At 38.0% G+C, this 12,733-nt stretch overlaps 1 pseudogene; it reads left to right on the forward strand.

Annotated features, from left to right (window-relative positions):
• The first annotated feature begins 1,854 nt into the window (after positions 1-1,854).
• On the forward strand, positions 1,855-2,093 carry LOC124079940 (TP53-regulated inhibitor of apoptosis 1-like; annotated as a pseudogene).
• The last annotated feature ends 10,640 nt before the right edge of the window (positions 2,094-12,733 follow it).

Here is a 12,733-nt window from a genome sequence, read left to right on the forward strand (position 1 = left end):
GTTGTAGTAATATACAATCTAAATGTGAACACAGTATGATATTTGTAAAAAAGGCAAAATCACTTTGAGTGAATTTTTTAGAGTGTATTCCTGTCATTTAATGAGGCATTTTTATACACATACTATACATTGCAATAATACATGAAGTTTTTATATGACTATTATATCTCAGATTTACCAGAGCATACTTGCAATTTTTTTTGTCTATTAAAGCACAAACATTTGACACTAATGACATATTAATGCCCATTACTGGGGATAAGTTTATTTTGAATATTATTATTATTATTATTATTATTATTATTATTATTGTATTGAGGATTGCACTTAAGGGGACTTAACCCCTGAGCAACATCCCCAGACTTTATTTGCATTTTATTTAGACACAGGCTTTCAGTGAGTTGCTTAGTGCCTCACTTTTGCTGAGGCTGCCTTTGAACTTGCAATTCTTCTGCTTCACCCACCTTGTTAGTTGCACAAGATTCTTTCCTGCTTTATTTATTTTTTTTGACATTGAGGCCTTGCTAACCTCTCATGGTGTCCATTGTTTGACTCAGCAGTTTTAGGTGTACTTAATTTTACCTCTTGACACCATTGTCAGCGGAGCCAAGATCCTAAACTATATAGTCCTTAATACACAGTTTCTCGTTTTGACTTCTTGGTGTTCAAGTTCATGAATTTGGAAAGTGTTCAATACATAGCTAATATGTGGTGCTGGGGATTGAACTCAGTGCCTCACATATGCTAGGTGAGCGCTCTACCCTTGAGCTACAACCCCAGCCCACAATCTGACATTTTATTAGAGTAAATAATGAATTTTAAATTAAGGTAGCACCACCACTATCTTATGGAGAAAAGTAAGCATCTTCCAAGAAATATAAAAAAAAATAGTGAGAAAAAACATAGAATAAAAAATCCATTTTGTCCTTGAGGAGGAGTTGATCTTTGAGAACTTTCTAGCTAAATCTGGCACATAATTTTAGAGGGTTCAGAAACACCCATGAAATTGACAACTCAGAGGATCTAAACAATCTCATGGTAAGGAAATTTTAAAAAGTGATACCTATAAAACATGAAAATGAATCAAAAAAGGGTTACCAATACTCTTCTGTAAAAGTGTTATAAAAGAGATTTTTTTTTCATTGAAGCATAATGTAAATTATTATTTATATGCATAGTGACTAGGTAGTAATTTTTTCTGATGTACAAATAGGATCAAATGCTAATTTAAGCCACATTTTTTCAGAATCATATGGAAGAGAGCATAATCAAATTACAGAAAAATGCTGTTTTATTTGAAGTCCTATTATTTATTTATTTTTTAATATTTATTTTTTAGTTGAACAAAGTACCTTTATTTTATTTATTTATTTTCATGTGGTGCTGAGGATTGAACCCAGGGCCTCGTGTGTGCTAGGCAGGCACTCTACCGCTGAGCCAGAACCCCAGCCCCCTATTGTTTATTTTTATCTGAACTTAATCTTCCATTAAAGTGATATTCAACTCAAAATGATTAGGTCATTTCTCTGAGTTCCTCTTTTCTTTCCTAAAAAAAAAATAGAAAATCTGGACTAGGTTATTTTTTAGATTCTTTATACCAAAAGTAACAGGGCAAAAGGTAACTCTAAAAATACTTGGAGCTGGGGTTGTAGCTCAGAAGAAGTGCCCTCACCTAGCATGTGTGAGGCACTGAGTTTGATGCTCAGCTCCACTAAATGAATGAATGAATGAATGAATGAATGAATAAATAAATAAATATGATGTGTTCAACTACAACTAAAAAAAATAACGTTAAAAAATCAAACAAACAGGATAACATCAGAGTGCGCCTCTTCCGAAGCCTCTGCCATAGCCATGAACAGCATTGGGGAGGCTTGCACTGATATGAAGCATGAGTACAACCAGTGCTTCAATCGCTGGTTTTCCAAAAAATTTCCTCAAGGAAGATGGCTCCCAGGGACAGGTTCAGGGACCTCTTCAAGCACTACCAGCAGTGTGTCCAGAAAGCAATAAAAGAGAATGAGATTCCTATTGAAGGACTGGAATTCATGGGCCATGGCAAAGAAAAACCTGAAAACTCTTCTTGGTATTAACTGTCACCTTTTAAGTGGATTCCTATATCAGGAAATTGAGGACTCTGGATTTTGTCAGCTAAGGCTGTGAAAATAGCTGTAGGATTCAATGAATATAGGAGAGAGTTCTTTTATTTATTGTCTATTGATGTTTTTCTCTCACTTGTAAAAGATGATGAATCACCACTCTGCTTTTAGATGATTTCTCACTTTATCTGGCATCTTCCAGAACCTCAGTGAACTAAAACTGAACAGTTTCTTGGGATTATGGTTGCAGTACATGTTCTGAAATCACTTTAAATATATCTTGTATATAAATTATTGATAAACTAGTCAAGATGATCAGGGCTGCCTGACTTCTTCATTTTGCTGCACAGGACATTAGGTACATTGTACTGGGGTTGTTGTTCATGAAAACAATTGGTTAGGACTTCTTTCTTCTCTCAGGGTGCTAATGCTTTTAAAAGGAATCCAAGCACAACAGTTTCCTTTAGTTTATTTTTATATAATAACTAACAATTGATAAAGATTGCTGGTGGCCTGGGTAAGCAAAGACGAAGTCATTCTTAAATAGACAGTTCCCTGCCTTGATTATAGGTGTCCAATTAAGACAAGAAAACTTCAAGAATGTTAAAATGAACACCATTTCAGAACTCACAGCATAGTTCTGGAATTACATTACTTGGAGTTGCTATGGCAAAAGAACCCAAACTACAAAAATTTGTTATTACCAGTTATCAACCCAAGTTAATGAATTAAGTCAACCTGCACATCATAAAAATATCAAAATGCTGCATCTGGTTAAATGGAGGGGAAATGTGCTTTCTTCATTTGCCTTGTTTGCCCATCCTGCCCTTTAATATCTGTAATCTTGATGATTTAAAAAATTATAACATTTAGTTTTTATCAAAAAACAAACAAACAAAAGAAAACTCACTGATCTTTACACATACAATAACATTTTATGTTTACTTCTTGTTTATAAACTACACCATAAAGGGGCTGGAGTTGTGGCTTAGAGGAATAGCACTTACATAACATGTGTGAGGAACTGGGTTTGACTCTCAGCACTACATATAAATAAAGGTCCATTTTTTTGCTTTTGTGTCCTAGAATGATGCTTTCCAAATTTGTGGCAATTGGCCATGTAATCCACCAAAATGACAAACTCAGTTCTTTTGTTATAGGAGCTATATGCCAAAATATCACATGCTTGAGATTACAGTATTAGACAGGATGGACACAGGATATTTCCATAATAGCACAAACTATTGTATGGTGATGTTCTATAAGTCATCAGGTGCAAAGATTATTGACAATATGACTTATTTAGAGTTCAAATCTAGTACCTTGCCACAAATACATGGTGGTAACCATTTTGATATAAATTTTTGCCAAAAATAATTAATTAATAAATAAAATAGAGTGGTGTGCATACAGCCTTCAGGTGCTACTTTTATGAATTCTGTGCCAGAGCATCTAGCAGGTTGTACCTGAACTCTTCCAATCACAAGATTCCAAGCACCTCCATGGGAGGCCCCCTCCCATTCTGGTAAATGCCAGTGACCCCTAAGATGTCCTTTTTCAGAATACCTCTTACCTTATAAGCTAATGAGGAAACTGGCCTGGCAGATAAACTGCCACTCCAGATAAGTCTTTGGAATGGGCTTTCATAGTGATTCTATGAGTCTGAACCTGCTGGCATTGAAATCATACTTAGAGAACCTCTGCTCAAGCAGACTCCAATATTTAGGAGATTGGGTTGTTTTTAGAACAGGTTGTAGAAGAACATGACTCAAGCCAACTCTTTTACAAGCAAGGGATACTGTTGAAATGAGACACATACCACCACCACCGCCAACAATAATATAAAGCCCTAGAATTGATTATTGCATAAATAATGGGGAAACAGTATTCAGGTCATTTTTAACTATTAACATCACGTTTTTAAAATTTTTCTTACCTAAGCCATTATGAATCTCTGTCTCTCTCTGTCTCTCTGTCTCTGTCTCTCTCTCTCTCTCTCTCTCTCTCTCTCTCTCACACACACACACACACACACACACACATTTATAAGGCATGTATAAATATAAACACAGTTTTTTTTTGAGAAACATTTCTGTCATTTGAAAATAGTGTGCTGCAATGAAACTTTGTACTCACCAAAGAATTTCTCATGAAATTTGAACTGTAGAGGACATTTCAATACTTTCATGTCTTGTAGAAATTATTCTTCCTGGTTTGTTAGCCTCATTTAATTTCTACCATGAGGGGACATTCAAAAATTTTCTTACTTTATACTTTTATTTCAATAACACTCATTGTCAAAAATTTTGTGTAACTTATATATTGAACATATTTACTGTATCTCAGATAAATTTAAGTTTTCAGACAGCAGAAATCTTTTGTCCATTTTGTTCTCTGCTGAATCTAAAGCACATAAAGAAGTACATGGAAAAAGAAATATTTGTTGTTTCAATGAATTAATGAAACAGAAACAATATGTGAAAGACTCCTAGGGGCCAGAATGGAGTTGGGTGTCTCATAGAATTCCAAGTGTCATAAAGTGTTTTTGTGTGAAAGTGACTCCTTCTCTAAATCAAACTATCATTTTTACTACATGTAATAAAATTTTTCTTTCATTTTCTAATTTGTAACTACTGGTATTTTGGAGTCTGTTAGTTTCTCTTTGCAAAGAACAGTCTCACCCCTCTCTCATGAGAAGTTTTGAAGCAAGCCTAATTTCATAAACAAAGTTGAGTGGCTCATATTATCTTTGGAGTAATGTTGTAAGAGCACAAATCTAATCATATTACTATCCAGCTTAAACTACTCTTTGGTTCCAGTGTTTACAAGGTTCACTAGTCCACTGTCTTCCAAGGGACTCATGGGGCTGCAAATTATAACATATCTTCATTGGAAAGTCAATTGTGTAATGACCCTTGCACTCAAGATTTGTGTCTGGAATGGGTAACTTCTGAAACTCATCTTTACATCTATGGTAAGGGATTATAATAGATATGATTTTATATGACCTACAGGAGAACAAAATAAGAAAATAGTTTTGAATAGCTATTCATGCTGGGTTTAATCAGATTCTAATTTTTTTAAAAAAATTCTATTTTCATATACTTTGTATATTGTAGCTAATATATATTAAATTTCTTCATATTGGATATTGGATGCAATGATATCAGTGGTTTCTTTTTTTTTAATGGGTATCATATAGGTTTCTTTTTATGTTGGTTGTTCAAAACATTACAAATTCTTGACATATCATATTTCATACATTAGATTCAAGTGGGTTATGAAGTCCCATTTTTACCCCAAATACAGATTGCAGAATCACATCAGTTACACATCCACATTTTTACATAATGGCATATTAGTAACTGTTGTATTCTGCTACCTTTCCTATCCTCTACCCCCTCTCCCCTCCCCTCCCATCTTCTCTCTCTACCCAATCTACTGTAATTCATTTCTCTCCTTGTTTATTTTCCCATTCCCCTCACAACCGCTTATATGTAATTTTGTATAATAATGAGGGTCTCCTTACATTTCCATGCAATTTCCCTATTCTCTCCCTTTCCCTCCCACCTCATGTCTCTGTTTAATGTTAATCTTTTCCTCCTGCTCTTCCTCCCTGCTCTGTTCTGAGTCGCTCTCATTATATCAAAGAAGACATTTGGCATTTGTTTTTTAGGGATTGGCTAGCTTCACTTAGCATAATTTGCTCTAGTGCCATCCATTTCCCTGCAAATTCAATGATTTTGTCATTTTTAGTGCTGCATAACACTTCATGGTGTATAAATGCCACATTTTTTTTTATCCATTCATCTATTGAAGGGCATCTGGGTTGGTTCCAAAGTCTAGCTATTGTGAATTGTGCTGCTATAAACATCGATGTGGCAGTATCCCTGTAATACGCTCTTTTAAGGTCTTCAGGGAATAGTCCGAGAAGGGCAATAGCTGCGTCAAACGGTGGTTCCATTCCCAGCTTTCCCAGGAATCTCCATACTGCTTTCCAAATTGGCCGCACCAATTTGCAGTCCCACCAGCAATGTACAAGTGTACCCTTTTCACCACATCCTTGCAGCACTTGTTGTTGTTTGACTTCATAATGGTTGCCAATCTTACTGGAGTGAGATGGTATCTTAGGGTTTTGATTTGCATTTCTCTGACAGCTAGAGATGGTGAGCATTTTTTCATGTACTTGTTGACTGATTGTATGTCCTCCTCTGAGAAGTGTCTGTTCAGGTCCATGGCCCATTTGATGATTGGGTTATTTGTTATCTTATTGTCTAATTTTTTGAGTTCTTTGTATACTCTGGATATTGGGGCTCTATCTGAAGTGTGAGGAGTAAAAATTTGTTCCCATGATGTAGGCTCCCTATTTACCTCTATTATTGTTTCTCTTGCTGAGAAAACACTTTTTAGTTTGAGTAAGTCCCATTTGTTGATTCTTGTTATTAACTCTGGTGCTATGGGTGTCCTATTAAGAAATTTGGAGCCCAACCCCACAATATGTAGATCAGAGCCAACTTTTTCGTCTATCAGCAGAGTATCTGATTTGATATCAAGCTCCTTGATCCATTTTGAATTAACTTTTGTGCATGGCGAGAGGAGGGGATTCAGTTTCATTTTGTTGCATATGGATTTCCAGTTTTCCCAACACCATTTGTTGAAGATGCTATCCTTCCTCCATTGCATGCTTTTAGCTTTGTGGATTAGTCTCTGTGTCCTCTTTCTGTACCATTGGTCCACTGGCCTGTTTTGGTACTAGTACCATGCTGTTTTTGTTACTATTACTCTGTAATATATTTTGAAAACTGGTATCGCTATAACGCCTGATTCACACTTCCTGCTTAGGGTTGCTTTTGCTCTTCTGGGTCTTTTATTTTTCCATATGAATTTCATGATTGCTTTTTCTATTTCTACAAGAAATGCCATTGGGATTTTGATTGGCATTGCATTAAACCTATAGAGAACTTTTGGAAATATCGCCATTTTGATGATGTTAGTTCTGCCTATCCATGAACAGGGTATATTTTTCCACCTTCTATGATTTTCTATTTCTCTCTTTAGGGTTCTGTAGTTTTCATTGTGTAAATCTTTCACCTCTTTTGTTAGGTTGATTCCCAAGTATTTTATTTTTTTGAGGATATTGTGAATGGAGTGTTTTTCCTCATTTCCGTTTCAGAAGTATAGGATCATATCATCCGCAAATAGTGATAATTTAAGTTCTTCTTTTCCTATTTTTATGCCTTTAATTTCTTCCATCTGTCTAATTGCTCTGGCCAGTGTTTCGAGAACTATGTTGAACAGAAGTGGTGAGAGAGGGCATCCCTGTCTTGTTCCAGATTTTAGAGGGAATGCCGTCAATTTTTCTCCATTCAGAATGATGCTAGCCTGAGGCTTAGCATAGATTGCTTTTACAATATTGAGGTATGTTCCTGTTATCCCTAGTTTTTCTAGAGTTTGGAACATAAAGGGATGCTGTACTTTGTCGAATGCTTTTTCCGCATCTATTGAGATGATCATATGGTTCTTATTTTTAAGTCGATTGATGTGGTGAATAACATTTATTGATTTCCGTATATTGAACCAGCCTTGCATCCCAGGGATGAATCTTACTTGATCATGGTGCACAATTTTTTTGATATATGTTTGTATCCGATTCGCCAGAATTTTATTGAGGATATTTGCATCTAGGTTCATTAGAGATATTGGTCTGTAGTTTTCTTTCTTTGAAGTGTCTGTCTGGTTTATGAATGAGGGTGATGTTGGCCTTGTAGAATGAATTTGGAAGTTCTCCCTCTTTTTCTATTTCCTGAAGTAGCTTGAAAATTATTGGTATTATTTCCTCTTTAAAGGTTTTGTAAAACTCTGCTGTATACCCATCTGGTCCTGGGCTTTTCTTAGTTGGTACTCTTTTTATGGTTTCTTCTATTTCCTCAATTGATATTGGTCTGTTTAGGTTGTCTATATCCTCCTGACTCAATCTGGGCAGATCATATGACTTAAGAAATTTATCGATGCCTTCACTATATTCTAATTTATTGGAGTATAAGGATTCAAAATAATTTCTGATTATCTTCTGTATTTCTGAAGTGTCTGTTGTGATATTGCCTTTTTCATCCCGTATGCTAGTAATTTGAGTTCTCTCTCTTCTTCTCTTCGTTAGCACAGCTAAGGGTCTGTCGATTTTATTTATTTTTTCAAAGAACCAACTTTTAGTTTTGTCAATTTTTTCAATTGTTTCTTTTGTTTCGATTTCATTAATTTCAGCTCTGATTTTAATTATTTCTTGCCTTCTACTTTTTTGCTGTTGTTTTGCTCTTCTTTTTCTAGGATTTTGAGATGAAATATGAGATCATTTATTTGTTGGTTTTTTCTTTTTTTAAGGAATGAACTCCAAGCAATGAATTTTGCTCTTAGAACTGCTTTAAATGTGTCCCATGGATTCCGATATGTTGTGTCTGTGTTTTCATTTATCTCTATGATTTTTTTAATTTCCTCCTTGATGTCTTCTATAACCCATTGATCATTCAGTAACCTATTGTTCATTCTCCAAGTGATGCATGATTTTTCCTTCCTTCTTTTATCCTTGATTTTCTGTTTCATTCCATTATGATCAGATAAGATGCATGGTATTATCTCTACTCCTTTATATTGTCTAAGAGTTGCCCTGTGACATAATATATGATCTATTTTTGAGAAGGATCCATGTGCTGCTGAGAAAAAAGTGTAACTGCTTGATGTTGGGTGGTATATTCTATATATGCCAATTAAATCTAGGTTATTAATTGTGTTATGGAGTTCTATAGTTTCCTTATTCAACTTTTGTTTGGAAGATCTGTCCAGTGGTGAGAGAGGTGTGTTGAAGTCTCCCATGATTATTGTATGGTGGTCTATTAGACTCTTGAACTTGAGAAGAGTTTGTTTGATGAACATAGCTGCACCATTGTTTGGGGCATATATATTTATGATTGTTATGTCTTGTTGGTGTATGGTTCCCTTGAGCAGTATGTAGTGTCCCTCTTTATCCCTTTTGATTAACTTTGGCTTGAAATCTATTTTATTTGATATGAGTATGGATACTCCTGCTTGTTTCTGAAGTCCATATGAGTGATATGATTTTTCCCAACCTTTCACCTTCAGTCTATGTATGTCTTTTCCTATCAAATGTGTCTCCTGTAGGCAGCATATTGTTGGGTCTTGTTTTGTGATCCATTCTACTAGCCTGTGTCTCTTGATTGGTGTAATCTGCTTCCTTTCTCTTGTAGCTTTTAAAATTCTCTCCTTATTCTGTATGTTGGGCATCTTCATTATAATGTGTCTAGGTGTGGGTATCTTATGATTTTGCACATTTGGCATCCTGTAGGCTTCTAGGATTTGGGATTCTGTCTCATTCTTCAAGTCTGGGAAGTTTTCTCGTATTATTTTATTGAATAGATTTCTCATTCCCTTGGTTTGAAACTCTGTCCCTTCCTGTATCCCAATGACTCTTAAATTTGGTCTCTTGATGTTATCCCATATTTCTTGGATGTTGTGCTCATGGTTTCTTAACAGTCTTGCTGAGCTGTCTATGTTCTTTTCAAGTTGAAATACTTTGTCTTCATTGTCTGATGTTCTATCTTCTAAGTGTTCTACTCTGCTGGTAGTATTCTCAATTGAGTTTTTAAGTTGGTTTATTGCTTCCTGCATTTCTAGGATTTCTGTTTGTTTGTTTTTTATAAGCTCCATCTCCCTGTATAGTTGATCTTTTGCTTTCTGGATTTGTTTGTGTAATTCATTGTCGAAGTGATCTTTCATTGTCTGATTTTACTGTCTAATGTCTTCCTTGAGACTCCAGATCATCTGAAGCATGTATATCCTGAATTCTTTATCTGACATTCCATCTGCTGCAGCTTTTATGTCTTCTAAAGTTGAGTTGACCTGCATTGCTTGTGGTCCTTTCTTTCCTTGTCTTTTCATACTGCTTGTGTTTCTTTCTGCTTGGTGAAACTGTTGTGTTTTTGAAAAAATTTTCCTCCTATATATTTATATTGCTCTTGTATAGTTGAAAAGTCTCTCTTGCAGGGTCAGGCGGTGGTCTGCCTACATTGCAGGCATGGGCGGCGGCTCTGCTCTGCCCCTCCTCCAATTGGTTTGACGTGTCTACCATGCCCATGGACCCCTGGGCCTGTTCTGCTGGTCGGTCGCAGGTCTGCCTACCTTGCAGGCGCGGGCAGCGTCTCTGCTCTGCCCTTACTGCAATTGGGGTGACGTGTCTACCACGCCGGCAGGTCGCTGGGCTTGTTCCAGGCGCGGGAGGCTGCTCTGCTATGCCCCTACTCCAATTGGGGTGATGTGACTAACGTGCCGGCAGGCCGCTGGGCCTGTCCCGGGCGCAGGCGAAAGCTCTGCTCTGCCCCTACTCCAATTGGGGTGACTTGTGTACCACGCCGGCAGGCCACTGGGCCTGATCCGCTGGTCGGTTGCAGGTCTGCCTACCTTGCAGGCGTGGGTGGCGGCTCTGCTCTGCCCCTCCTCCAATTGGTGTTACTTGTCTACCACACCCATGGACCGCTGGGCCTGTTCCCGGCGTGGGCGAAGGCTCTGATCTGCTCCTACTCCAATTATTGGGGTGACGTGCCTACCACCCCAGCCGGCCGCTGGGCCTGTTCCACCGGTTGGTCCCAGGTCTGCCTACCTTGCGGGCACAGGCGGCGGCTCTGCTCTGCTCCTACTCCAAATGGGGTGACATGTCTGTCGCGGCGGCAGGCCACTGGGCCTGTTTCGCTGGTCGGTCGCAGGTCTGCCTACCTTTTTGGCCCGGGCGGCGGCTCTGCTCTGCCCCTACTCCAATTGGGGTGAAGTGTGTACCACGCTGGCATGGTGTATATTCATGCTATGTTTCTCACTGAATACAGAAAATTATAAAAACTGAGAAGGGACTGAAAGGCAGGTTGACCGTGAAGGGCTTTTGTGGCCACAGAGGGCCAGGTGGTCTTTCCATGGTAACATCTTCTTTAGGGGAGAGAAAGTTTTTGGTGTGACTGAGTGAGTTTATAAAAGAGGATAGTGTGCATTCAAAATTCAGTTTAGATTAGGTTTGGCTTTCTCAATGTGTGTTCCAGAATTGTTCTGAGATGAAACTTTCTCAGAAATTACTGATGAAATACTAGCCACAGACAATCTTTTGTAAATAGCTGATTGGTTATAAAGGAGACTGCATTCAGACCTGAATGTCCATTCTAAAGTTCACAGCTAGGCTCTGCCTTCAGGTGAGACTTGTAGCAGCACAGAACAGAAAGAATATATTCCAAGGAATAGCAGCTGTGCTCAAGGTTAGGAGCATTCTCAGAACTTCCTCACAAACCTGTGGGATGAAGGCAAGCAATGGGTCTTACTTATGAGTCATATAACTATGTACCTATATAATCTATATAGCCATATGACACAGTGCTAAAGAGCTACCTAGCCTTTGTGATAAAACTTTAATTTTTGTTCTGCTTTTGCCAATTTGTATCTTGGTGGTCTGGTGAATATTCCCAATGCTTCTAAGCCTCAGTCCGATGTTTACAAAATGGGGATGATAAATGGACCCTTGCCTTTGAGTTCTGTGGGGGATTAAATGTGAAGATTATGGAGAAGAAAATATGCCCTCTGAGCAGGATCTGAGATGCTCCATTTGAGGAGCACATCTCTGTGGCAGTGACTCCTTGGATAGTGGTTCCTGAACATGTAACCCCTTTTCCCTGGTCACAGAGCTAGGTAACATTCCTCAGCTTCTATGACAGTTGGATGAGGCTATGTGCCTGAATATTAGCTAATGAGATAAGAGTACAATCAAGGTAGGCCCCATCCAGCCCTGTCCCTCAAAACCCCACCCACACTTTTGTGTCACTTCTCCTGTACTGTGTGCCACAGCTGAGCCTGGCAGACATGTAGCTGCTTGAAGGCAGTGGGGCAGTGACTGGGAAAGAGACTGCATAAGTGACCTGGAAGAGAGACCTTGTAAGACTAAAGCATCAATTCTAATTCTACAAGAATGATAACTACATCTTATCTTGTTTTAGCCAGGACACCAGTCTCCATGCATTTGGAGCAACATCTCACTTTATAATACAGCACCCATTGCTCTGATGAGGAGGGCAGGTGATGGATCTTTTCACTGCTGAGTGGAGCCTTCCCCACATGTCCAGTTGTGTCTGTTTATGATGAGGCCTGTGTTATGAAAGTTCTCTGGCTCCAACTCAAAATTCAATATCAACACCTCAGGGAAAGTGTAAGCCTCATCCCCAGTAGAAGCTGGAGACTACTGACTACAGTGGAAGATGTTTAGGAGGCAAAGCACCAGCCATATGACTGAACTTTGAACAGAGACAGTTATGTGATCTACCTCAGATACACCTCTTGTAAATCATCATCATCCTCATCATCATCATCACCATCACTGTCATTGTTATGTAACATTCATCTTCCTCATATTCATCACCACCACCATCATCATCATCACCATCATTACCACTACCAGCAGCAGCAGCATCATCATCATCATCATCATCATCATCATCATCATGACTAAATCTATACACTTGTGTGTTCACTCAGTAAACAGATTTTGAACAGCTACCAGGAACAAGAACATGGTTCATGCTCTGGGGGAACCTATA

This window comes from Marmota monax, unplaced genomic scaffold (genome assembly GCF_021218885.2).
Source record: "Marmota monax isolate L192 unplaced genomic scaffold, Marmota_monax_Labrador192_F-V1.1 WCK01_AAM20220418_F8-fsc00536, whole genome shotgun sequence".
Taxonomy (NCBI): Eukaryota; Metazoa; Chordata; class Mammalia; order Rodentia; family Sciuridae; genus Marmota; species Marmota monax.